Raw genomic sequence first — 25,357 nt, 5'->3', positions numbered from 1 at the left:
GTCTTCTTTCAGTCATAGGCCAAACTCATGAAAGAGAGTGAGAGCCAGGAAATGATATGCAGGGTCCAAGAGGGTCCGAGCTCATGATACAAATACAAAAGCAACATAGGGTCATAGACATAAAGTTAGAAGGGACTTTAAAGGTGATCTAATCCACTCCTCTCCTTTTATAGATACAGAACTTGAAGCCTACAGAGGTTAAGGGACTTACCCAAGGTAATAAGACAGAGCCAGGATTCAAACCCAAGCCCTCTGACTTCAAATCCAATATTTTTCCTACTCTTCTATATGAGCTTCCATATAAAAGAAAAACCTATTGAGTAGAGCTTGTCTTAAGGGATTTGTTTTAAGAGGTTCCCTAATCTCCTTATATCCACCCATAATGCCTGAAATTCCATCACTAGAGTCACTCTTTGGAGTGCTACATCTACAGAAAGCATCACTAAAAGAAAATACATGATCTATATAATGGGAAGGTAACTCATTACCACCACAGACTGCTGTATTTGGAGTCAGGAAGACCTCGGTTCAAATCCTTCCTCAGCTACAGTTGTATGACCATGAGTAAATCATTTAACCTCTTTAAATTTCAGGTAACCAAGACTAATAATTATAGTGTAATTACTCTATAATTGCATGTGCATGGCCATAGGGAGTTCCCACCACATTGATGAAATCGTGGCTTCTGGAGATATCGAAATGTCCATGATGAGCTGAAGTGAGGCTAAGGCACCACCTTCTATAGGACGCTTTTCCTGGTTCCAACAGTTTCATCTCTCCCTAACTACCACATTTCATATATACTCATAGACATCTACTGTGATAGGAGACAGAGAGTTGAAGCAAAGAAGACCTGAATTCAAGTCTCACTTCACATACTAACTGTGTGACTCTGGTCAAGTAATTTAATTTCATGGTACTCTATAAGGCTATTAGATGCAGCTAGACTGCCCTGGTAGAAGTAATTTTTTTTTTCACCTTGCAGTTCCCCATAATGAAATAGTAAGTCCTATCCCTGTTTCTATATATGAATATATGTATATCTCCCTAAGAGCTTTGAGAGGAGACTTTTTCTCTACCTTTGTAATTGCAGATCTTAGCATACCTGATTGACATATAGAAGGTGCTTAATAAATGCTTGTTCGAGTAATAGGGAGAGACATTGGGGTGGGTACAAAGCAAGGTGTATTTAGGAGCATAATGAGTGAGAAGACACATGGGGGAGAAAAAAAGGACAGAGGATTTTGACAAATTTTGCCTTCTTCAAAATTACACCGGTCCTGCCTGATAAGGCTGACCTAACTCAGAGCCATCGTGAGACAGAGAGGGAGGGATGAGACATGTAGCTTTCCTCAGCTGTTTGGAAAATGTATTGTCACTTCTCAAGACCCAGCTTCAAAGTGTAGCCTGCAGTAGTCTTCGTATTTCACCTATTACTAGAAATGTTCACTCTAAAACTTGTAACAACAGTGACCTCTGACAGGCTGAAATGTCCTAGATGTTAACATTACTCGCCTTACAAAAGAGACTGTGGCAGCTGGACCAGAGGACAGAGTAACACTGTTGGGCACTAGACCACAATAGCAAATACAAAAAAACAAAACACCTAAGTCCTTGAGGTCTGAAAACAGCTTCTGGCTGACTCCTTTGGACATCCTGAAGTGACTCCATTTTTATTTCTGTGCTTCGTGAATGTAGGACATGGGCCATATCTAGCCAATTAGGATCTGATTTGATATGCTCTCCAACTAAGCTGCTGACTCTGACATCCTTGAGTTGACCATCGAATATCTATCAGTTCCCAACTGACTATGGAGACACTCTCTACTCTAACTTATTTTTAGCACACCATCACCCTTCTTCTGGGGCCATACCTTTCCCCACCTAGATCCATACCGAGCTTTAGGGCCTTAGGTTTCAACGCCCATTTTAATAGACTTCAGTTAGTTAATTTCCCCCTTGAGCCCTGGTCACAGTTTGACATCTTAAGCTGAAAGAGCAGATTTCCAGGCACGTATGCAGTGGTTTTTAGATGATCCCACAGATGGCGATTGATTCCACTGCACCTTCCTGTCCCCCTCATCTCAACATCTCCAGGTTGAATAGGTATCTGGCTTCTATCAGGTTTAAGGACAAGACAATCCTATATTAGTCATTCCTGTCTCTCTAAACAAGGTGACATTATTTCCCATTTTTTCCAAACTATCATTAAATGGGCGGTGTAGGAAGTAGAAAGTCAGTAATTGCCCAAAAGCTATCCTTTGAGATGTCATTTTGACCAAGTTATTTCACCTCTCACTGTCTGTTTGTAAATGAGACATAATCCCAGCCCCCACCTCAGCTGGATGGGATGGTCATCATTACCAATGAAGGATAATTCACTCTTCCAGAAGAGGGTGTTATTAGTATTATGCCCTGAGGTGAGAAGGGAAATGATTTACTCTAAGAACCCTGCCTTTCTTGCTGCTGACTGATTAATAGCTCACAATCTCACAGAGCTATAAGGGACCACAGAGTTTATGAAGTCCAATACTCAATATCCTCAGCTTACAGATGAAGAAACTAAGGCCAAGGAGAGTGATTTGTCCAGGGTCACACAGCTAGGAAGTGTTTGAGGTGGGATTTGAATCTAGTTCTTCCTGCATCTTGGTCCTGCGTTCTTTGTACTACACCACACCGTCTCCAAGGGACTGGGACTAGGAGTGGACCTGTGATTTCATTGGCATACATAGCTCCTGAGAGAGAAAATACTTTCTACTAATGTAACAGATCATCTTCTCCACAATTTACAAGTCCTTACTAAATTCCTACCTCCTACAACCCCTAGAATTCCAGTGCCTTCGCCCTATTATTAATTATTTCCTATTTAACCTGCCTATAGTTTGCTTTGTATATATTTGTTTAGATGTTGTCCCTCCCATTAGATTGTAAATTCCTTGATGGCAGGGGTTGTCTTTTGCCTCTTTTTGTGTCCCCAGTCCTTAGCACAGCATCTGGCACATAGTAGGTATTTAATAAATATTTAATGAATCCAATTGAACTTTACAGACAGTTGCCTATAGAATTAAGGGATAGGGATTAGTATTTATCAAAAGCAGGCTTGGAAACTCCCTTCCCTGAAGCAGCTAGGCCTTGGTTTCTTAATCTGCAAAATAGGGATGATGATAATAGTAGTAGTAACTACCTCCCAGGGATTTTGTGAAGATCATGAAATAGTATGTGTAAAATATCTTGCAAACTTCAAAGCACCATATTAATGTCAGCAATTATTACCCTATTGGCCCTTCTTCTACTGAAGAAGGAACCCAGACCCAGAGAGGTTCAGCCACTTGTCCAAGGTCACACAGCTGGTAAGTGTCAGACTCTGGATTGGTATCCAGACCCCAGCACTGCAAGCTGAACACTTCCTAATATATCACACCATGATTGTTGGCACTGAGATGTTAGTGAGTGATAATACTTTAATGTTACCCCTCCCACATAAGATAATTTGCATTTTAAGAGGGGATCCAAAGCTTCAGCTTAATTTTAGACTCTTAATATTGGTATAGAATCTACTCTGAGGCTGAGGAAGGCCTTTTAGTGTCTAACAACAACTAGTATTTATGTAGTGCTTTAAGTTTTGCAAAGCACATTACATATATTATTTCATTTTATTCTCACAACAATCCTGGGTGATAGGTGCTATTATTGTCCCCATTTTATTATAGATGAGGAGACTGACACTGAGAGGAGTTCTATGACTTTTTTCGGGTAACACAGCTAGTCAGTGTCAGAGGCTAGATTTGAACTTGGGGCTTAGTGACTCCAAGCCCACATGAACTGAGCTCTACCTAAGCATGAAGCTGGGGCTGGTTATACAAAGAGTAATTAGGATTGAGGTTACTTTTTTTTTGGATAGAATGATTGGCTATATTTATTTTTCTATATTTTATCTTTTTTTACTTTAATTTATTTACTTTTAGTTTATAGCATTCAGTTCCACAATCCCTTGAGTTTCAAATTTTCTTCCCCTCCCTCTCTCCCCCCTGACTCCCCAAGGTGGTATGCTATTCTATAATATAGGTTCTACAAATACCTTCGCATTAAATATTAGTCAAGTTTGTAAAGAAGGATTATAACCAATGGAGTGAACAATGAGAAAGAAGGAAAAAACAAAACAAAACACAAGAAAGAACTAGTAGTTTGCTTCCATCCTCATTCAGACTCTGTCGTTCTTTCTCTGGATTGTGGATACCCCTTTGAATCATGAGTTTTTTGGGCTTGTCTTATAACCTTGCATTGCTGAGAGGAGCCCAGTCTATCAAAGTTATTGAGGCTACTTTTTAAAGTACTTTTCAAATGTTAATCAATCAATCTACAACCCTTCTCTAGGAGGCATTGTTGAGTAGAAAGCACATTGAACCAGGAAGCAGGAGAACTGAGTTCTAGTTCTGAGCCTACAACTTATTAGCTGAATGACTTTAGGTAAGTCATTTTAATTTTCTGAGATTCCTTCCCATAGTTGTATAATAGAAGGTTGAAGTATATAATCTAAGGTCCTTCCAGCTCTAACACCATGAACTCCATGAATGCTGGGCAATTTTTAATGCCTACAGCCTTTCCTTCCTCCATTCCATCATCTATAAACTACAAAACTGCCAAGTTCAATTGTGACCATGTCACTCAGGAAGCACCAGTGACTCCCCATTGCCTCTAAGACAAGATAGGTGGTGTATTGCATAGAAAGCTGGACCTGGAGTCCGGATGACCGGAGTTAAAAAACTGCCCTTGAAACTTACTAACTGTGTGACCCTGGGCAAGTCAATGGACCTCTGTCTGCCTTGGTTTTATCATCTACAAAATGGGGATGATAATAGCATCTACTTCCCAAGGTTGTTATAAGGATTAAATGAGGTAATATTTGTGTAAGAAAAAAAAAGTGTTTTGTAAACCTTAATATATGATATTATGTATGATAATATATAATATTATGTAATAATATAATGTATAATAGAAGATTGAAGTATATAATCTAAGGTCCTTCTAACTCTAACACCATGAACTCACACACACGTATATGTATGTATATACACACATATACATGCATACACACATAAATACACATGTACATGTGTGTATGTATACATATACTAGCTATCATTATTATTGACGCTATTGTTCTTATTACAAAATCCTCTGTTTGACATTTAAGGTCCTTTACAACATGGCCTTATCTTTTTAGTCTGCCTTCACATTACTCCATCTCATACCCCATACTCTGCACTCTAGCTAATCTGGCCTCCTGCCTATATTTAAAGTTGTGTCTCTGGCACCTGGGCATTTATACAAGCTGTCTATCTCCCATGCCAAGAATGGTTTCCTGCCTCACTTTTACCTCTTGATATGCCTAGTCCCATGTAAGGCTCATTTCATGTACTCAGCCTACATGAGGCCTCTCTGGAACCTTCTCTCATTTTCTCCTTGTTCTAAACCCAACCTTTGATAACCTCTACTCTCTGACAAAATTGTTTTGCATTTATTTATTCATGTAAATGCTGTTACCCTGATTGAATATAATCTTTGAAAGAAGGTACTGTTTCCATTTTTAATCAATGTACCCCAACTCCCTATCCTTAGCATAGTGCTTGGTACACAGTAGGCACCTAATAAATCCGTACTGAATTTAAAAGAATTTAAAACTATTTAAAATCCATTACTTCCATTCCATGGATTTCAATTTGCTTCTAAAAACATGGCAGCCCCAAACTTGGCAATCATCGCCTGAACCTCTGAAGGCCAAAAGGTATCCATCCAAATGTTCTGGCCAAATACACTTTTCCTTTCTGTCTGTTACCATTTCAAAATCAACAAACAAAATGTTAGCAAATCTGTCATCACTAATCCCAAAGCACACATTTAGAATGCAGAACAGGTAAAGCTGAGCTAATCTCAGGAAGAGACTTTCTGTCAGGCATAGTTAAGCCATTAGAAGTTTTCCTAGGCTACTGCTTCAATGCAAAGTCTGACCCCAGTGAGATAGGATTATAGTGTATAACATACCAGCCAGCCCTATCTATCTCGGGAAAGAAACACAAAGAAAGACAAAGAAAAATTCAGCCATGCTATTCCCTCCCTCAAATAATTACTCCCCATAAATTTCCTGTGGTTGTCCAGCAGCCAGTAGAATGTGTGACCCAGCTATATAGTATGTTGTCATTTTCAAACTACAAGGAATTGCAGTAATACTATATATGATACAATCCATAGATATTATTTTAACCCATGCAAATACTGTTAAAAGAAAGGTTTCTTTGAATTTTAAAGTTACTCCGTTAAATAATGGCTCTTTAGCACCTTTTTGCCTGTTTTTACACATGTACTAATATTTAGTTGCTTTTTCCTCCTCTCCTTGAAATCCTTACTTTCAAGGTTCAATTCAAGTGCCATGTACTTCAAAAGTTCTTTCTTACTCCCCTAATTGTTAGTACACCTCCCCAAGATGTCTCCCACCCCCCACTCCAGTCTTGTATTTATTTTGTATGACTCCTATATACCCTCATCTGTGATTGTGTGGTAGCTCCCAATTAGAATGTAAGCTTCTTAAAGGCAGGGGCTATTTCATTGTTGTATATCTATTTCTGCTGCTTATCCCAATCCTGGCACATAGTAAGCAATTTATAGACTTACTGGTTGACTGAATTGTCCCTGAAATACCAGAAATTAACATATACTGAGTATCAGTGGTTTTGGGGGAATGCAAAGAAATATTGAGCAGTAGAGAGAGATCATATGGCCTCAATTGACAAAACTTTGAACGTGGAACTTGGAAAGGACTAGGTTCAAATCTTGCCTTAGATATTTACTATCTGGGCAAGTAACCTTAATTCTTTTGACTGACTCAGTTTCCTCATCTATGAAACAGGGAGTGATAATTATTATAGGTCTTACCTCAAAAGGCTGTTCTAAGGATCAGAGGAGAGAACCTAAGTAAGTGCTTTGCAAATATTATAGAACTATTTAAAGGTCGGTTATCATTAGTATTACTGCTATGATTTACCAACTAGATGATTAAAAACAAAGAGATTATAGAAACACAAGGTAGTATGTGGTCAGTAGTGTTTATGTAATTAGGGCCTTGAACATTATAGGAACTTGGAGAATATCTCCCTTATTGCATGTAGAAAGGGAAAGTTTCAGAGAGGTGAGACTTGAGCACGTCTTTACAAGTTATTGTGTAGGTAAAAATTTCACAAGACACTAAAAGAAAAGATAACTCTGAATCAGAAAGCAGCTACAGGTAAATTTGCATTGAGGATTTGTACCCATAGTGTTTCTGAGTTGGACTGTTGTCTTCAGTAAGTATGGCACTACCCAGAAGGAGGAAAGTAAGGTAGGGTTTTAAAATCCTTTAAATATCTGCCTCAGTTTTGATGTTATAATAAGATTTGATATTTAAATGTTGCAAGAAATTGTTTTCTGTGTGTTTTACAAAGAGGACTTGATTTTCCCCTTTTTTCAAAATAAGGTAGGTTCTTTTTAACTTAACTCTTGTGCTTAGCACATAGTAGGCATTTAAGGAATCTCTGGCAAATTAAATTTTTTTTAAAAGATACAACTGAACAAAATAAATCTTTCAGTTACATTTTTTAAAAATCCTATACAGAAATAAGCAAATGGAGTTTCCACCCACATGCTAAAAACAACCCCATGCTGAGCCTAAATATGGAGATAAATATTTGAATATGTATTTAAACCAAATAGCCTTCCATAGTAAAAACCTAGGGTGTGCACAGACATTTAAATTATAGTTTGTACTGAACCATAAAAGGAAAGCATGTTGAAAGCTGGAAGGAAACTTCCAAATTATTTGACCCAACCTCCTGAGTTTACAGATGAGGAAACTGAGTTTCAAAGGGGTTAGGTGATTTGCTCAAAAGCTTATGAAACCCACTAATAGCTATTTGGACTAGAATTTAAGCCTCCTGTATTTTAAAAGAGTGTTCTTTGTCCTATAGCTTCCTGTGATTAGAGTTAGTTACTCATTGCAGTCAACCCTGTTTCCCATAGGTGGGCTGTGTTTTCTGTAGCCTGTTTTTACAGAACCAGTCTGTAAATTTTCAATGAAATAGACAAATGCTACACATTTGGGCTTAATTTATTATTTCCTGGATTATTTAGAAAAATGATAGAAAAATGTTAAAAATGCAGATTAAATTTAAAAGTTTGTCCTGTGAGCTGGTTGTTAAATTGACTAGAACATGACTAAATTTTGACTTTGTAAAAATACTAGAGTATTTGGGGACCCCTTTCTCACCTGTGAACTGCTTAGGGCAACTCTGTTAGTAAGGATGTGTTGAGAAAGAAGAAACCCTCAGCAAATTCACACTGTTCACAGAAGGGACATGTGTGTGTCTAGATACCTGTGTATATTATGAACACATCCTGGAAAGCAAATTCAAAGATCATGGCTTACTAATGTGTTGTCAATGTAATAATAAAAATTAATCTGCATCTTATAAATAGTCAAGATCCAAGAGATATATACACATACACACATATACATACACATACATATATACACACATATATACATGCACATTATGTATATATGTGTGTATACATATATATGTAAACTATACAATTTCAATAAACCAGCACAGATAACCCAACTCCTATCCCTTTCCCCCTAACCCATATTATCTAGGACCACTTATCAATCTGACTCAGCTCCCACCTACTTAGCTATACCTTTGCTTTTCCTTTCTCAGCTTCTTGCTTCATTCATTACTTTTAGTCAAGGTCATAATTTAAACATAAAGTTTAATTAGATTAGTAAATGCATAGTAAAAGCAGAAACACTCATTGCCTATACCACAGACTGTCTATCCCATTCAATCCCCAGGAGCAGCCAGAAATGCCTTCTAAAGGCTTGAGTCTATTTTCTCTCTCTTCATTTTCCCAGCCACAGCACAGGAACAGAAGAGAAGGCTACCTAAAAGTCTAGTAGAAGAACCTTCCCACCTCCCTGTGAAATAGGAATTGGACACATGTAATTAACTCACAATAGGATCTGAGAACTCCATGGAAAGCATGGTCAACACTTATACAGCACTTTAAGGCTGGCAAAGCACTTTTTAAGTATTTTCTCATTTTATCCTCATGAAATCCCTGGGAGGTACTTTTTATTATTATTCTCATTTTACAGATGGGGAATTGGTGGTAGACTGAGGTTAAGTGACCTACCCAGAGTCACCTAGCTACTAAGTGTCTGAGACAGTATTTTAATTCAGGCCTACCTGACTCCTGGTCCAACACACAATCCACAGTACCATCTAGCTACAGCTTTAACCCCATATTGTTTCTCTAGAACATGAGTTCTTAACATGGGATCTGTGAACTTATTTTCTCCCCCCACAAAATATTTTGATGATTGCACTTCAATATAATTGCTTTCCTTTATTTTTTTCATAATTTTGTTTATTTTAGTTTTCAACATTCATTTCCATTAGCTTTACATTTTCTCCACCTTCCTCCTTTCCCCCCTCCCCAAGATGGCATGCAATCTGAGATAGGCTCTACATATACATTCCTATTAAACATATTTTCACATTAGTCATGTTGTATAGAAGAATTAGAACAAATGGGAGGCACCAGGAGAAAGAAAAAGCAAAACAAAACAAAAAAAAAGGGAGCAAACAGTCTGCTTCAATCTGTATTTAGACTCCATATTTCTTTCTCTGGATGTGGATGGAATTTTCCATCATGAGTCTTTTGGAGTTGTTTTGGGTCCTTGCAAAATTGCTTTCCTTTCTAATCCTATATATTTTATTTTATGCATTAAAGAAATATTCTCAGGAGGGATCCAGATGCATGACACACAAAAGTTAAGAACTACTACTCTAGGGTCCCTGGAACTCCACTCCAGGATGTCAGAACTCCACTTGAGGACTTGGCTCATGCCCTCCCTCACCTGTTCTTGTAACCCTAGCATTAAAAAGGGAGAACTCTTCTAATGCCTCAGTAGATAATGCCTTTGGGGTGTTTCCAAACACAGATCTAATACTGACAGTGACACAGAGACTGGAACATTTGTGTTGACCTAAGGCATAATTCTTTCTCGAATATCTGATTATTCACCTCCCCTTTGTACTCACCTATAAAGTTTGGGGATGTCACTTTCCCCAATAATCTAACTCAAGTTTGAAGAAGTCAACAATTGCCTGGCCTTGTTCCAGTTAGACTGCATAGTTTTATTCCCTTTGCATAAATAATTCACCAATTCATTAAGCATTTATTAAGCACCTACAATGTACCAGGCATTATACTAGAAGCTGGGGACACAAAAAAAAAATGCAGGAGAAGACACATCTCAGAAATTATTCAAGGAGATACATACATGAAATCATTTTTTGCAATCCTAGAACCAAAGGTTTAGAACTGGGAGGGACCTCAGAGGTCATCTGGTCTAAACCCCTCATTTTACACATGAGGAAACTGAGGCTCATGTAGGTCAAGTGACTTTCTTAAGATCATACAAGTATTAAGTATAAGTGGTATTTAAACCAACATCACCTAACTTCAAAGTCAGTATTCTTTCCACTGGTACCATTTTCTTTTATGCAAGACAGATAACCAACAACTAGCTATACCAAAACCCAAATAAAATGTAAAGGACAGTGATTATTTATTAAGTCAAGACCATGTATTTTTCCTCTTTTTATAAAGTAAAAGACTTTATAGCCTTATAAGCAGAAATTATAATCTACACTATTGGGAAATACCCTGGACTCAGTCAGATGATCTTTGCTAAACTGATCACTTGGCTAAATTGATCATTTCTTTGAGCCTCCCTCTGTTTCTCAGTTTCCCCACTGGTGAAATGGAGTTGAATTAGATGATCTATAAGGTTCTGTCTATGTCTCGAAATCTATCAGTGTAAATCACTTCTTTAGCAAGTAAATTGGAGGCATGAGAAAATTCAGGACCAAGTGTTTTGTTGTCATTTTTTTCAGTCACGCATCCATTTGGGGTTTTCTTGGCAGACATACTGGAGCAGTTTGCCACTTCCTTGATCAGATCATTTTACAGATGAGCAAACTGAGGCAAACAGGGTCACAGAGCTAGTAAGTGTTTGAGGCCAGATTTGAACTCATGAAGTAGAGTCTTCCTGACTCTAGGCCTGGTGCTCTATCCTCTATGCCACCTAGTTACTCCAGGACCATGTGTACTTTTACCTAAAAAAATGAGGAAATAACTGAAATAGTTTTCTTTTTCTTCTTTAATTATCTAAATTATTTTTTTAGTCTTCTATCTCATTTGGGGGTACATGGACACTGTTTAAAAATGTCAGTACCTTGATTAAAAGCATAATTTTAGGCTGGATAAACCAATTAATTTCAGCATGTGGAGCTGGCTTTAGTTAGTTTCTGATGCAATGTAAAAAATTCTCAAATATTCCTTTATTGGAGAGCAGTATGTCTTTTGAATAAAAAGTTTATAGGAAGAGCAAAGAAGTTAACTGACTTCAAGATTAGAGATTAGATATTCTGATGTCCCACATGACTGAACCAATGTTTATTTCTTACTACTCCCCAGTGTTTATCCTCCATTGAATCCATTCTTTCCTCACTCTTATCCTCATTCTACCTCCATACCTTTTCTTGGGTTGTTCCCTTCTCTGTCTAGCCAATGCTTATTCATCCTTAAAGATCATACTTTCAGGTGCTACCTCCTCCAGGAAGTCTTCCCTGACTAAGCCAGCCCTTGTGATTTTCTCCCATAATCTCCTGTGAACTATGAACTCTGTGGTTTCCTCTTACATCCAAATTCATATTTGTAGTGCAATCTGGTTCTGCAAACCTAGCATTAAAAAGGGATGATTTTTTTTTTACTGAATGCATTATTTTTTACTTATATACTCTCTTATACAACACATGAATTATTTCCTTTGTTTCAGTCTTGTCTCCCAGACTAGTAAACTACCTGAGGGTAAGAACTTCATCTTATCTTCCTCTGTATCTCTAGGCCTGGATGCAGCTGTCTTCTCTCCATTCTCTTATATGGTGCCCAGTTATTTAGGTAGTGTTTCCTTCCTTAGAAATGTAAGCAATTTGAAAACAAGGACTATTTTTGCTTTTATTTATATATTGGGTGCTTAGCTCTGTATATAGCAACACAGCAAGTACTTAATAAATGCTTGTTGATTGCACTCACTTGAGTCACTAATTCCTTATTGATCCCTGATTGGATTTCTATCTCTTTCCTAGTCATTCTCACTGTCATTATTCTCTCTTTCCAATCTTATTCCTCGTTGTCCTCACTGCCAGGGTGTAGCCACACCATTCCTTTCTCAGAACTACCCTAATCTTGGGCATCATTAAAATGCTATAGAATTTCAGTGACTTGTACATTTAACAAAGCAGGCTGCTTTTAATCAACAATGTAGTTATTTTGCAAGTGACCCTACTGACCAAGGTATGTAAGAATGTGGATGTTTTCCTCCTCAGTCCAACATACATTATTACTTATAGATGGGAAAAAGTCACTTCCTGAAATGGATGGCAATGTTAATTCCCTCTGTGGAGGATTTAGGAAAACACACAGGAGCAGGAGAAGGAAAGAGCAAACCACTCTAGTGTCTTTGCCAAGGAAACTACTGACAAGACTAAACAACAACAACAAACCCAAGGGCTAGGCAAACACATCTCCACCTCCCTCAGAAGGCCTTTGTTAACTCTGCCTTCCCTATCCCCCCACAACCAGCTGTTAGTATTATCCCCCACCCTGAAATTATTTGGTATATGTTTTTGTTTTTCTTTATCTGTGTACTTGTTTATTTTCAGTAAAATGTAAGCTCCCTAAGGACAGGGATTTTTGTCTTTTGTATGCCTAGTACCCAACAGTTCAATACATACATGCTGAATCTCACATTTCTAGGCATAAAAGCATTCCTCCAGAGGTCAGATGGCAATTAGACTCATGATAGTGGGAGTGGGAGTACAGGTGGAAGACAGAAGGACCTACTTTTTAACTGGTTAGTTGCATTGTTTAATTTGAAAATGATCTTTTTCTTTCTTTTGTCTTTGAAGCAACATGGAAAAGTCATAGTCAGAGACAGAGCTCTTTCCCGACAAGCAATCTGACCAATCATGAAAAATCCCATGTTGCTAAACTATTAAGACTGTTTCATTATTTAATTCCAGTGCCTTCTCTCTGTCAACTATTTCCTATTTATCCTGTATATAGTTTGTTTTGTATATATTTGTTTACATGTCATATCTTCCATTAGATTATAAGCTTTTTGAGGACAGGGACTGTCTTTTGCCTCTTTTTTGTATCCCAAGTGCTTAGCACGGTGCTTGGTACATAGCAGGTCCTTAATAAATATTTATGGATTGATTAGTAAATGTTTGTCCCATCTAAGAGACACCAGATTGCAGTAGCACACTCTGTCCATTCCCATATCTCCAAAATCTTCAGATCCAGTAAAAATGTCTTTTAAAAGGCCACCTGAAGACATTTAAAAAAAAAACCTATATAAAAATAGTTTCAAAGATACTAACATTTCTTAGGAAGTTTTACTGTGAAAGAGCGCTAACTGAACACAGCACTAATGTGCTAAGTAAGGTTGACCTAGATTTCTCTCATCCAGATGCATAAACTTGGTCATTTCCGACCCTCCCTTTCTACTTCCAACCTTTTCAGGTGGGAAAGAACATGCCGTTCCAACATACACTGCAAGTAAAGTGAAGAACTGAGTTGTTATTATCCAAATAACAAAGATAACAACAGCTCATATTTATGCAGAACTTTTTAGAATACAAAGTCCATGTCTTGAGGGTGGAGCCAAGATAGCAGAGTAAAAACAAATTCTGTGTCTTACAACTAACCTGTGAGGGGGATAGGAGAGTATTCCTTATTATTTTCATTTTATAGATGAAATCGAGGCTCAGAGATTTATTGAGGGCCACATTACTTACAGCTAGTAAAGTGGTGTTCACATTTGAACTTGGGTCTTCAGACTTCAAATTCAGGGTTTTCTTTACTATAGCACCCTGCCTATTTCAGGTCAAAAGACTAGTTTCACCAGATATACTAAACAGAATGGAGGAAAGAACATTCAGGAAAGCATTTCTTTGTGGAGGACACATCATCCTCTGCACTTTAATATTCAGATAGGCACAATTCCAGCATAATAGATTTCTAATGAGAATCATTTAGGCCAGTCTGATCCTTGTGCACATTCATCTCCCCATGTCTGGGATAGAATTCCTTCTCACTGCTCTCTTTTAGAACCTCTAGTGTCCTTCAGAGTTCACGTGCTACATCTTCCACGAAGTCTTCCTTGATTTCTCCAGTTGGTGGTGTTCCCTTGCTCTTCAATTTACCTTGTATTTATGAATCAGTGTATTTGCTACACTGCTCCCCTCCCCTCCCATAGCCCATAGAATATAAATTCCTTGGAGATAAATCAAGTCAATAAGCACTTATTACGTGCCAGGAACTGTGCTAAGCACTGGGATACAACAGAGATAATTTCCTTTTTATTTTTGAATAGGGGATGCAGATGGATGTGGTGGATAAAGGACCAGCCTTGGGGTCAGAGAGACCTGGGTTCAAGACCAACCTCTACCATCCTAGGTATGTGACCATACCTCATAGTATTTCAATTCTCCAAGATTATGAGTTATAGACTAAGTTGCTAACCTGCATCAGTGAAGGGAATTTTCATTCTGAGAGTTCCTAACAGTGATGAAATCACCCTGCTAACCCCCCGACACACACACATGTGCACACACACACACACACACACACACACACACTGAATATCCAAATTGCAATGATTTTGTACAGTAACTCTTAATCAATATTTGTTGTGCTGAACTGAAATGAATGAACTAAATCTCTGTGGGGTTAAGAGGCTTGTATGATTCATACAACCAGGCAGTAGATGAGCCAGAAATAAAATCCAGATCCCTTGATTTCTACTCCAGTGCTCCTTTTGTGCGACAACAGAGCTGCTACCACATGTTTAATCACACACACTAAAGACACAAGATCATGAAAATAAATTTGAACTCATGAAATCAGGTATATCCTTATATGCTGACTGAGATTTGAGATCTTTCCCCTCCCAGTTAAAGCAGTTTTAAACAGAGCTTTAGTATGATAAGATGTAATGTATAGCTTTATTTCTATAAGGTCCAAAATGTGGGTTTATGCATGCTGAACTCTAAAGAGTAGATTAATAATATATTTATTTGATAATCTAACATGAATATTTCAGTATTTTAGTATTCAGTTTATCAATTCCTTGAGTATTTCAGGAATTAGGCAACCATTGTATGTCTCTCTTCCTTTTAACAGTTCTTTTAGATATAATTGTATTCGTTTCATGTTATGTTTGGCCAGTAACTAAGTAATTAGTGACAAGAAAATGAGTGATTTTTCCACTCCTGCTGTGCTCTAGCAACAAGTTGTGAACACAAAATTAGAAATTAAAGCAGTTGGACTGCTAGGAATATTTCAAGGTTGGAAAACATTTTTCAAAACTGATTGTAATTGGGTAAGAAATGACTGGTTAAAATGCTAAACCTTTTGTTTTGTACATTATTTAGAAATATGACTTAGTAGGAGGGAACATTTCTTAAGGAATCTTGTTCTTCACATGAGGTAACAAATATGCGTGTATGCATGTATATGTGTATATGTACGAGGGACACATATGTGTGTATATACACATGTATGTGTGCATGTACACATGCATGTTTGCATATATATAACAAAAACAAATAGGTAGTACACAATACTGGACCTGGAGTCAGAGAGACCTGAGTTCAAATCTTATTTCAGACACTTAGAAACTGTGTAACCCTGGGCAAGTCACTGAACCTCTGTTTGGCTGCATTTCCTCAACTGTAAAATGAGGAGAATAACATCATCCACCTCCCAGGGCTGTTGTGAGTATCAACTGAGATAATATTTATAAAGCACTTAGCATGGAATGCCTAGCACATAGTAGGTGTTATATAAATGCTAGCTGTTGTTGTGGTGATGATGATGATGATGATGTATTAATGCCTACAAGGAAATTAGTGTACACTCAGGTTTGTCTTGTAACTCCAATTAGTTTCTATGACAGTCAATGCTATAATGTTCCTTCCATTAACTAGACATGCAATGAGTATTTATAGAGTCTCAAAGAACTCCTGCAAAGTCTATGATGTGATACAAAAGAAAGAAAAGGCCTGTTCCTACCTTCAAGGACCTTGCACTCAGGTTGGGCAGACTAAATACACGAACTCCTTAAAAGCAATGATAATCTTTCACCTTCCTTTGTACACCCAGCCTTTAGCATAGTAGGTGCCTGATAACCTCTTGTTGACTGATGAAACATGTGGAGATGAAATCACTCATTAATCATTTTAGAAAGTAAATATCAGATATGTTTGTTGAATGGATGGAGTATATAAGTGCTTCTGGGAGCCTGAAGGAATGTGATTAGACTGAGTTGTAATAAATTGGGTCATACTTTATGTGTGAGGTAAATTTTGATGTGGGTTTTGAAGGAGGTGATAGATACAGGTTAGAAATTAGAAGGAAATTTAATGATCATTTGCTCCAAACCTCTCATTTTACAGATTAGGAAATTGAGGGCCAAAAGGTTCATATAGAAAGTCAAAGGTTGAGCCAGAGGGAAAAACTCAAGAACAGAGGAAGGTATTACTTGTTCATAGTAGGTACTGAATCAATATCTGATTAACTAATTACAACTTAAAGAAAAGAGATATATCAAAGAATAGAAATGTGTTTTAAGAAAAATTGTATGGCATGGGAGAAAGAAGAGAAACAAATGTGTTAGCTTGAGATAAATAATTCCAGCATTTTAGAATTTCAGAGTTGAAGGGCTCATAGTAGGAGAGATGAGACTTCAGAGGCGTGTGATCTAATCCAGACCTGACCAAGAATTTCTTCTACAACATGCAATATTCCTGGAAATCTTTAAAGGAAGGTTTTCGCTACCTCTCAACAAAGTCCATTCTCCCCTGGAATAACTAATTGTCAGGAGGTTTTTCCATAAATTGAGTTGAAATCTCTCTTGTCACTTTCCCTAAATGTTCCTAGTTCTCTCGGAAATGTAGAAAAAGTCGAATCCTCCTTCAAGTACTTGAAGGCAGCTATCGTGTCTCTGTCCTTCAACCTCTTCCCACCAAATACCATTCTTTTCCAAGCGAAATATCCCTAATTCCTTCACCTAAAGACCATGTGATTTAACATTTCATGGGAAGGTGGTTTAATCAATTATTTGTGGGATATTATGGGTTATAGACAAAATGTCCAATGAATAGTTGGTGATACAGAAAATATACTGAGACTGGACATAGGCCTGCGAATCATTATCATAGAAATAATAACTGAAGCCATAGAGTAAAGGTTAAGGAGGTCACCAAAAGAGAAGGTATAGAGAAAGAAAGATACAGGTAGCCACGTGGCACAGCAGATAGAGCACTAGGCCCATAGTCTGGAAGACTTGTATTCAAATATGCCTCAGATAAGTATTAGCTTTGTGACCCTAGGCAAGTCACTTAACCCTGTTTGCCTCAGTTTCCTCATTTATAAAATGAGCAGGAGAAGGAAATGGCAAACCACTCCAGTATCTCTGCCAAGAAAACCCCAAATGGGGCCACAAAGAGTTGGACATGACTGAAACAACTGTAGGCATAGAACAGATTAGGGGACATTCAGAGTGAAAAGATATGATATGGATGATGCTCCAGAAAAGTAGGCAGAGGACTGGTCCAACTGCTAGCAGGAGAATTAAGGGAGAGCAGTAAAAACCCAGGAAGGAAAGACTATGCAGCAGGAGAGGACTGTCAGCTGTATCAAAGGTGCCAGAAGTCAAGAAGGAGAAGGATTAAAAAAGGGAAGGGGGCACCCGATCTGGAGATTAAAAGATTAAGAGATCACTGGTGACTTTGGAGAGAGCAGTTTTAGTTGAGTGATGTGGTTGAAAGTGGAGACAAGAAAAGTGAACAGTTTTTCCTAGTTTAGTTGTGAAAGGAGGGATTTGGGTGGGGTAGGATTTAAGATGATAGCTTGAGGAGATGGTAGAATTGAGAGGGCTTTTTTCTTAAAGATGATATAGACCAGATATGTTTGTAGCCAACAGGACCAGTATATGAGAAGAAACTGAAGATTAAAGAGAGGATGTTTGTGAGGATAATCTATAAAAGAGATGGAAGAAGGAAGGATGAGATCAAAGGTACACTTCGATGGATTGGCCTTGGCCAACTGGAGGCAAAGAAGAAGAGAATGGGGAATGATGTCAAGTATGGCATCTATGCCACGTGCTTAGTGTAGCACATAGTAGGGGCTTAATAAATGTTTACTGATGATGATAATGTGTTCATAACTCACTTGCTCAATGTTCTTAGTCAATTCAACTTTTGCATAAAGATGATATTTCTTTACTTAATCCCTATAAACAGCCAGAAGGAGATTATGCCATAGCATTTCAGAAATAAATGTAGTATTCCAAAAGAAGACCAGAATACAAAAGCATATTCTCTCTGTATATTGTTCATAGCTTAATCCTCTTACCAGCAGGTGAGTCTGAGCACTTGTATTTACTGCATTTTCCATAGGCTGAAACCCCTATTAGTCACTCCTCTCATGGCCATGCCATTTTCCAAAGAGCATTTAATGCGATGTTAATAGGGGGCAAGTCTGTGACTGAATGAGCTGCTAGTCATGGGTAAAGGCAAGCAAAAATCAACAAGTCCATGCAAGCTATTTGAACGACTGACCTATACAAAGGTGAATTTTGATTTCTTTTGGACATTGTTTAAGGGTCAGTGTGGCACAGTGCACACAGAGCCAACCTTGGTGTCAGAAGCACCTGTTTTCGAGTCTCACCCTTTACAAACACTGATGGGGTGACCCTGGACAACCACATAACCTGGCAGTGCCATAAGCAGCCAGGTGCTAATGTGCTTTGGCAAGGGGAGTCTCCTGCATCAGTGAAAGGAAGAAAGGAAAAAAAATGTAACAGACATTGTCTACCTGAGATGGTGCCACTTAGGAGAAAGGGAGCTGATTGTGTCAGAGGATATGGTTGGGACATACCATATGACCTTCATTTTGTGAAACTTCCATTCCCTCACATATAAAATGGGGATATCCATACTACCTATCCTCGCAAGGTTATTGTGATGATCAAATGAAGAAATATATTTTGGAAAGTGATTTTTAAGCCTTCATAACTTAATATAATTATTATTATGTTACTGGGAGTCAGAAAACTTGGGTTCTAATAGTGGCTCTTACTCCTTTGACCTGCCACAGTAACCTTCCATGCCTCAGTTTTCTACTTTAAAAATCTGGACTAGAGGGATTGCTAAATTCTATTCTATCTCTCATCCATGTATCAACCTATATGATACACTGCCCCAAGCTATCCTTACTATGTTTGAATGTGTGGAACTCATTGTTCCTGTAATATTAAATTGGAAAATCTTGTTTCAGGAGCATAGGCAATAAAATGAAACTCCTTCCTTTCATTAGAAAGGCAGAGGATTATAGGGAAAGAATGTTGCATATGTTGACATATGTCCCAGTATCAATGGTTTTTCTTTAACTGTTTTTGTTGTTAGAAGGGAGGGTTTAATCCTGATGTTGGGAAATGGGGAAAGGGAAAAAAAATTAAATAAGTGCAAAAATTTACTATTAAGTACAGACATCAATAAAACTTTATTAAAAAAGATTTAAATAATAATACCATACTACCACCACCACCACCATATTAAATTGGGAAGAGTTTTGCTCATGTTTCCTGAATGAAACATTAATTCTCTTTAGTTACTGATTACCCTTCATACAATAGACATGGTGCTATAGGTTTCAACTTTTTGTACCACTAACTAGTATTTCATCAAATGACTGCCTCAGTGCACTGAGAGTTACATCAGAGGCCTGGCAGAGTGATTTCAGCTTCCCAAGATACCCAATTTACAACTCTTTCAGGCATCAAGAGTAGGTTCAGATACTTTGGAACAGTTACCTACCAACCAAATAGCACCATGGGTTCAGTTGTTAGATTGGTGTAATGGGATATTTATCAGGATAGGGTCAGGATGTCATTCTGTTCCAAGAAAAACTGACAATTACTATCCACACACCCCTTCACAAACAGATTTGCAAAAGAAAAGAAAAAAACCACACAATTCCAACCCCCAAACTCCTAAAAAGTAGCAATATCTCTCTTTACTATTTCTCTTGTATAGTTCTGTTTCTAGCACACTAAAGTCACTTGGCAAATCACTGGGATAATTCCTGGGATTAAATAGGAAAGCAATCTCATAAAGTAGACCAATCTCACAAGAAATCAAAACCCAATGCTTTGTATAAGTCTGGAGCAGAAAAATAGGCTTATCCATAAAACCCACCTTAGGGAAAAAGAGGTCTAAGAGTGGTTAGCCAGCCTGCTGAGACTACTGGTTCTCATTTTTTAAACCTAGGGTTCCCCCAAAAGAGGCACCACAAATCCTGATGGATAAAGCCCAAAGCTACTCTTAATCTCTTTGCTATACTCTGAAGAGTCCTGGTGATGGAAAATTTCATAGATTTTTCCCATGAGTGTCTTCATTGATTGAATTTAGGAATCTCTTACTCAAGGCTCTCTCTTCTACCTTTCAACCAAATAAATCAGAGTTAATTCTTCCTATTAGTGCCTGGAACATTTTTATTATAAAACCATGCCTTCCCCCACTGACTATTATTTCGTGCTGTTTCATTACTGGAAGGCCAATCAGTGTCATTTTATAATAGCCTTTGACCTAACAATGGCCCTTTGGATTGAAAGTCTTTTACACCTACTGTAAGGCTCAACTTTAGTGGTCAGATTATTGCTAATCCTATTCTCAAGTGATTCAAAATCTAAGTGATTTAATTCAAGAAACCATAAGGCTGAGGTATGAGCTATGACTATGGTTTTCCAAAAGCAAGGCCTCTCCCACTAGAGGAAAATAAAGTCATCACAACACACAATTTACTCTGGGACCCATTGTTGCTACTGATCTGATTGGATTTGCATGCTACCTAGGAAAACCTGGTCTGGGACATCAGCTTTGTTACCATTCTAAAAACACATTGTTTTAACAAGAGTGGTTTTTCCAAAGTGGGTATTTGAGTGTCAAAGGGACAGAAAGGAAAAGAAAAAAAAGAAAGAAAAGGAAGAGAGAAAAAGAGGGAGAAAGGAAAGCAGGAAGTGTTAGAACAACAGCCTTATTATAAGGGTGGAGTAAATGTATCTTGGCAGACAGGTCACTGGGAAGATGCCAAGAGTTCTAGCCCAAATAAAGGAAAAGATTGGTATAAAGAGTTTTCTTAAAAAATATATCAAGAGAATAAAGACAAGTGATGGTAGAGACAGAGAAGGTGGGGAGGGGTGGAATGGGGGGAAAGGGGAAATGAATAAGAATAATGACTTAAAAGCTTTTTTTTTTTTCCTGGTTCTCTGCTTCCCTTTCTGCAGATGCACAGCTGAGCCAGTGCAGCTGGCGCCTTGACAAATGTGAAAAAATAAGCCAATTTGAGCTGGTTGTTAGCAGTCCGAGCACAGTAGCTCAGATAAATGAGTGTCTGCTTCAGGTGTGGCAGCAGATCTTCCGGAGCCATTCCTGAGAGACTCACCAGTGTTGCTGCAGCCCTCAGCCATCAAAAGCACTCACAGGAGCCTCTCTTCGATCTCCCAACCCCAACTTCTGGAAAAGGTGACCTTGGAAAAGCCTTCTTTTTTTTTCTCCTTATTCTCCTTCCTCCCCACTGTTCAGTAGATTCTCCCCTTCTTAAGCTGCTGGTATTTTCCACCAAGCGCTAAATGAAGAGCCAAGAGATTATGGCACCAGGGCATCTGGAGACGATAGGTGTGGGATGGTACCCACTTGACTTGGTGGCCAAACTCAACTCCCTCTAGAGAAACTCTGATGGGAATCTGCTATGACTGAACTTAACCTCTGAGTTTGTTAATATACTGGCAGGACACACTGGAATGTCCTACAGTGACAGTGAAACTCCTTTGGGATTATTACTAAAACCAAGTATAATACAAATGTGTACTCACCATATACAAACATTTACACAAGACTATATGCCCATATAGAACTACTGGGAATAATACTGTGTCCATTCAGCCATTCAATTAGAGAGAACCAATTAACATTCTCATTCAAGTTCAAGATAAGGTAGGTTTTTTCTTGTAAATAACAGGGCAGGCCCATTCTTTACATAATTGTCCATTTTCCGCATGAATCTCATTGATGAATTGTTTGAAACAGGCATAAAACAGGGCAAGAATTTTCCCCTTTCAGCTAACTTGAAGTCACTTGGCAAGTCAAACGAAAAAAGTATACAATTTAAGCTAATTATTAAACAGATGATTATATTCTAACAGCCCAGTTTTACATCCTTATTGGCATAATGAAATGACAGCTCCCATTAGATTACAACAATTATAATTCAGTGCTTTAGACCATTGATATCTCTGGTCACTGAAATATTTCTTTTAAATCTACACAATAATAAAAACATACAAGTCCTGTTGTCATGTGGAATGACTTGGAAGTGGTCTGGGAACTTAGCAGGTACAAGATAGTTGATGGGTAATTGTTATTCTTATATTCTGAGGGCAAAAGAGGTTTGGTTCTTTTAGATGTTCATCAAAAAAACAATTCAATAGAAAATGAAAAGCTGTGTAGGGATAGATACTGGTGGGTCACAAAATTAGTAGTTTGTATTAACAGTACAGATCAGTGGATGGAAAGTTAGAAAACTGCTGTGAATCAGGAATATAATCATATATTGTAAAACAGGAAAAGACCTTAATGATCATCTAGTCCAATTGCCTCATGTTACAAATGTGGAAGCTGAGGCCTAGGGAAAGTTATGTGACTTGTCCAAGGTCACAGAGATAGATTGGTGGTAGAATCAATAATTCAAGTCTTCTGACTGCCAGTTCTCACAATCTGAATATAGGCTTTGTAATCATTCTTTTCTTTTCCTTCCTTCCTTTATTTCTTTCTCCCTCTTTCTTCTTTCCTTTCTCTCATTCTCTTCTTTCCTTTCTTTGTTCCTTCCCTCCTTTTCCCCTTCTTTGCTTCCTTTCTTTCTCTCATCCTTCCTTCCTTTCTTTTTCTTCCTTCCTTCCTTTCTGTTTCTTCCTTTTTCCATTCAGTTTCTAACAACAATATATGCTGAATCCATAACTATTAATGCTTTCTAGAGCTACCAAGTACCATTTAAAAAACTTATTTTCAAATAAATGGTTTTTAAGTGAGAATGACTTCCTCAAATGAAAAATGTAAGTGAAATTAGAAAACAAAATGAGAAAAGCACAAACCCACTCTCACCTGTTCATGTTTGTCTTAGAATTCTTTTTCACCTGTGATAGGGTTTAGAATCCTTGGGTCTATTTTTATGCTATTATACAAAAGAAGGAACACAAGATATGCCTATGACCATAAAACCAAATGCTCTCATTGAAGACTTGGAAACGACCTCTACTTTGCGTGAGGCTAGTCATTACATATTAGCCACACAATGCAAACCTTTGTAGTTTCATAAACCTCCAGAGCAATGATCTCATGTAAACCAGTCACATCACCATTTGCAAGGACATTTATTAGAAAGTGACATTCTTATCTATTTCTCCAAAACCTTGCTGGTCCTTAAAGACAGTTAGAGCCCCTTGAATTGGGGGAGAATATGAAGGTCTGTATTTGCACAAACCAAATGATTTATCAAGAATTTATAAAGGGTGGACTATGTACCAGGCACTGTGAATACAAAAAAAAAAAAATGATCCCTGTCCTCAAGGTACTTACTATTATGAGAAAAAACACCTATACATTAGTAGAAATAAAGTTGATGCACATTAAGTATAAAATAACCACATTATGAATACTCAATTTTAGTGTTTGAGGAGGGGCTCTGGAAATGACCTTGTCCAGTGCTCCCATTTTAAAGATAAGGAAATGGAAGCTGAGGGAGGTGATGTGGACTTGGCCAAAGTCACACAGCAATGAATGGTATAGTGACAAGGCTGGCTTTCAAACTTGGGTGCTCCAATTCCAAATTCAGTGCTAAAAGAAGATCCCAAAGACAACCAACTACCCGGTAATTTAGTAGATGCCTGGTACTTATTCCACCAAACCTGACATAGCTGCCAAGGAGAAAAATTGTAAGTTTGTTAAAACTTTACCCAAGACGGGCCTGGGCTAGAAACTGAAATAGTATGGCCAGAGATGCACCTGGCTCTATTAAGTATCCTGGGAGGGGCAGATACAACATTGGCATAACCTTTCCCTCCATTAAAGAATATTTGAGGTGTTAGGGGTACTTTCTATCCTCTCTACAGCCCAACCCTGGCTTCTTCTATACTGCCCAACTCATTCCAAAATACCTTCTCAACTCCCTCCTTTCCATAGCCTCTTCATCTAATTTTCCTTCTTCAGGGACTTGAGGGGTGGGGTGGGGTGGGGGGGGGGGCAATGCTTCCTCCCATCAGGGAAACTGTAGGCTACAAAAGCTCCTTTTCTTTTGCCCCTTCCAAGGATAGTCTTATGTGTCTGTATCTTATGTATCTGATCTGTATCAAAACAGAGAATAGAGTCTGCTGAGTGGTTAAATTTAAGGGAGAAAATACTTATATTGTGATATGATATAATGCAACATGATATAATACAATATAATATCTACATATATGTATACTATTATATTTTACTAAATACTTGTCTTTAGTAAATTTAGTATTTACTATCTATAGTTATATCTATATATCTCACAGCAGAATCCCTCAACTACAAACTACAAATTCAACTAGGCTAACCACAAATTCAATCCAACAATTTGACCAGTATTTATTAAGCATTGACTATATGCAATGTACTATATTAGACACCAGGAATACAAAGACAAAATGAAAAACGGTACCTGCACTCAAGAAGCCTTTGACCTTTACTACATATATTAACTAGGGCACAAGTTATATACCCACTTTAGACCCCAGTCTTCTTACTTGTAAAATAAAGGTTGATATTTATTCAAGGTCTATTCACCAGGTACTATGCTAGGCACTAGAAATACCATTATAAAAATGGTAATTGCCTCTACCCTCAAGAAACTAACATTCTATTAGAGGACTTCTAAAATCCCTTCCAGCTCTAAATCTATGGTTCTGCAATTCCTGGGAAGAATAAGATATGGTAGGGGTTACTCCATTCTATCCACTGCTCCTTCCAGCTGCCTCCAAAGTACTTTTATGGGGGAGAGAGGAGAGAGATGAATTTTGGACCAGGAAGCACTGTTCTAAAAACCAGGG

At 37.9% G+C, this 25,357-nt stretch overlaps 1 protein-coding gene and 1 long non-coding RNA gene across 3 annotated transcripts in view; one reads left to right on the top strand and one right to left on the bottom strand.

Annotated features, from left to right (window-relative positions):
* RORA (RAR related orphan receptor A) overlaps positions 1-25,357 on the bottom strand; it is an 892,807-nt gene that overhangs the window by 593,657 nt on the left and 273,793 nt on the right. The gene's annotated exons all lie outside the window — the stretch shown is intronic.
* On the top strand, positions 873-24,566 carry LOC138169170 (uncharacterized). Its single transcript, XR_011170281.1, has 3 exons — positions 873-7,337; positions 14,540-14,622; positions 18,145-24,566. It is a non-coding gene; the product is annotated as an uncharacterized lncRNA (long non-coding RNA).

Source organism: Petaurus breviceps, unplaced genomic scaffold (assembly GCF_028583685.1).
Source record: "Petaurus breviceps papuanus isolate PSGF00001 unplaced genomic scaffold, PetGlider_PUasm1.0 37, whole genome shotgun sequence".
NCBI classification, from domain to species: Eukaryota; Metazoa; Chordata; class Mammalia; order Diprotodontia; family Petauridae; genus Petaurus; species Petaurus breviceps.
This window is presented reverse-complemented; position numbering and strand designations above follow the sequence as displayed.